Raw genomic sequence first — 3,217 nt, 5'->3', positions numbered from 1 at the left:
TGGAAGCCCTCATTGCTTGTGTCAACCGTTAATCACTTTGTGCTGTATTTATAGCCACAGACAGCTCCATTCATTATGGCTCCCAGTAAGAAGGTGAGCTGCGAGCAGCAGCAGAAGGATTTTCCGGCAGAACCGACAGGTTTGGCTTGTAAAAGGTCTGTGACATTTGGTCAGGTAGCCAGCAGTGGGCTCGACTTACTTAATGAACTAACATGTTCATGTTGGCAGCACTAAGTGGACCATTTATTAAAGAACTGGGAAGAACACAGGAAGTCAAGCTGGGAAAACTTAGCAGAAGTTGTATACGTATTTGTTTAAAAAATATTGACTTCCACGTTGCATGACAAAGATTTAACGAAAGATTAGATATTTTTTAGTATATTGAAAAGGACCATGTACAGTAGCATTAATCACAAAGTGCTTTGTACCAGATTTTAGCTCAGAGCTAATTTCTATCTGCAGTCCCTAGACACAAACATTACATAAAACAATGCAATATACAAAACAGTACATAATAACAAGCAATTCATATAAAAAGTAAATTTCAGAGTAAGCATAATTATGTTTTTATCCTGTTTTCATGTAACCAGTATTAAAAATGTGACATTTGTTTGTTTTGACCACAAAAGGAGATCATTTCAATTTCTCAGAATGATGTTGCAGAGCTTCTTCCCTTCTGTTATCATTTTAACAAACTGATTGTCTCAATTCTGTTTTTCTTTTTTAGTATTGGCATATTGCCCACTGTGTTCAAATGTTACATTAAAATCAGTTTTCTATATTTTCTTCTATTTTTTCCTTTGTATTTTCTATATTTCTTATATTTTATACTTATTTGCTTCTTTACATCAAAGCACATTCCTAGTCTGTGAATCCTGTTCATTGACAATGACAATAATAAAACTGATTCTGATTCTAAAATATCTTTTGAGTGGTAGAGATATTGTATTTATTAATTATTTGAGAGGAAACACAAATTTGTATATTCAATTTTAGCAAAATGTAACATCTGACAATGACCTGCTAGCACTGTAAAGATGGTCTATGACTCTCAGCTACTACCACACTAAATATTCAGTCACTATCCGTAAAACTGACTTAGTTGTAGCCTTTATTGTGGGTTGATTACCTATGGTGGCTATATTGAATTAGACTAAAGTATAAATTTAATGACTGGTTTCTTAGAGTTTCATTAAAATCTGTATGGTGGTTCATGCAATATTTTGCTAACAGAGAAACACCATAGCTCACCCATCACACCAGTGGGCAATAAAAAGACTAAAACTAAAATAGTATTTCATACTTTTCCAACACCAGCAGTGTCTTTAAATTAGTAAAAACACAATGTGGACTTCACTGTGTAGAGTTCTGATGAGATGAATAAGTCTGAGCCAAAAAATATTTTACAAAAAATAAAAAATAAAAATAAAAAACAGAACATTCAGAAACTCTCGCACAACTTTAAAGTTTTATTGTTCACCGGGTGGGCAGCCCACTGTCTTCACAGCACGTCTGGAAGAAAAAACAAAGCGGAGATAAACACATTCTGTTCTGAAAAGCACAGCAAACTGAATAAACCGGCAAACATTTACCTGGAGAATTTGACATTCTGGGGAAATGCAATTATTTGCTCTTTTGCTGAGAGTTAAGATTGATAACGCTCATATTTGTGCACCTAAGCTGAAGCTCCAGACGGTAAGCAGATGGATTAGTTTGATCATGAGTTCAAATATTCAGCCAGGCAGCAGCATGTGACGCTCACAAACAAAAACTAATTATTTGTTGAAGAAAACGTAAAAAAAACAACAATTTTTTAAAGTTAAAATTTTTTGTCATATTTTAGGGTTGTTTGTTGTAGAGCCCAAGATAGTGGTATTGATCCTCTCAACCAACTTTTCACAAGGAAAAAGTGGGTATATTTCTTAAAAAGCATGCTCTTTCTTTGAGTAAATATAATTATGTGTGGTTCTATTCATGTAAAAAGCGTGTAATCATCTTTCTGAATTGATTCTAATTTGTATGACAAATGACACTTGTGTCCTTGGTTTTGTAGCTGACATTTCGGCTGGATGTGCATCAAATGCAGTTTGTTAAATCCCCTCGATCCACAGGCTGTCTCTTTGTGAATGCCCCAGTTATAATCTGTCAACAGGCGACCAACATTCAGGGTGACATTTTGTATGGAAACGCAGCTTTTAGCTCCAGACAATCAGCTTGTCCTTGAAATGGACATAGAGGGAGACAGATCTCCTCTCTCTCACCTAGACCTTTCCAGCTGAGCTTTTATTGTCTTGTTAAAAACAAATAGGTGCAATTATGAAAGAAAATCAGAATCCCGTCGTCGGGCTTGGCAGGCGTTGTTTATTTGTTCACAGTGGCTGACGGAACTGGCGAGTGCAGAGTGCTGCACATCTGAGGATGCCTCGCTCTAACACAGCCAGTCTGAACCCATGAGCAGATGGTGTCATTACAGGACCACAGAATATGTTGGTATCAGCTCAAGCTGTGCAAACTCTCCTTTCAATCATTCATATTTGTATTTTTATTTATTGCCTGAAACCTTCACGAAAAAAAAGATTGCATTCGTTTTTCATGCTATTTTTAAGACTCGCTAATTTTTGAAAGAGCAACTTTGTATGAAAGCAACACATTTCTGCTTTTCTCTATTAGCTAAAGGGAATTAATTACTGATAAAGCAATCTTTTCAAAGATATAGTATTTTTTTGGCTATTTTTTCCCTCTGTAGGCTGCATAATGATGTAGTGTTTAACGCTGRTGGCTCACAGCCTGAATCATGCACGATCTTTTAGCACTCAGAGTATGTAATATAGATGACTCTCAGTTACAATCACTGCAAATTTCAGCTTAATATCTGTAAAACAGACCAAGTAACAGTGATTTTTGTATTAGTTTAGATTAATTAGATCTGGAAGGCATTTTAAATCAGACTTACCGTATTTATTCGTGTATAATACGATCTCATGTATAATACGACCCGCCCTTTTTTGAGCTTAAAAAGCATAAAAAATTTAATCCTCAAACTATCTCCAATTTCATACAGACTTCAAGATTTTTCAGTCTTTGCAGTCTTTATACATATCAGTAAAATGATAATTGGACTGTTCATTTTATTTTAACAACACATGTACTAAAAGGTATTTTGACAACAAATATACACTCACCGGCCACTTTATTAGGTACACCTGTCCAACTGCTC

At 35.2% G+C, this 3,217-nt stretch overlaps 1 protein-coding gene across 2 annotated transcripts in view; it reads right to left on the bottom strand.

The window, feature by feature from the left end:
- Positions 1-215: 215 nt before the first annotated feature.
- Positions 216-3,217, bottom strand: part of khdrbs2 (KH domain containing, RNA binding, signal transduction associated 2) — a 110,149-nt gene continuing 107,147 nt past the window's right edge. For both annotated transcript variants that reach the window (XR_001310462.1, XR_001310464.1), the window contains exon 13: positions 216-1,512. The gene's annotated coding sequence lies outside the window, so the exon portion shown is untranslated. The remainder of the gene's footprint in view (positions 1,513-3,217) is intronic.

This window comes from Austrofundulus limnaeus, unplaced genomic scaffold, assembly GCF_001266775.1.
Source record: "Austrofundulus limnaeus strain Quisiro unplaced genomic scaffold, Austrofundulus_limnaeus-1.0 Scaffold0, whole genome shotgun sequence".
Classification (NCBI taxonomy): domain Eukaryota; kingdom Metazoa; phylum Chordata; class Actinopteri; order Cyprinodontiformes; family Rivulidae; genus Austrofundulus; species Austrofundulus limnaeus.
The sequence above is the reverse complement of the archived record's forward strand: the minus strand, read 5'-3'. Positions and strand labels throughout refer to the sequence as shown.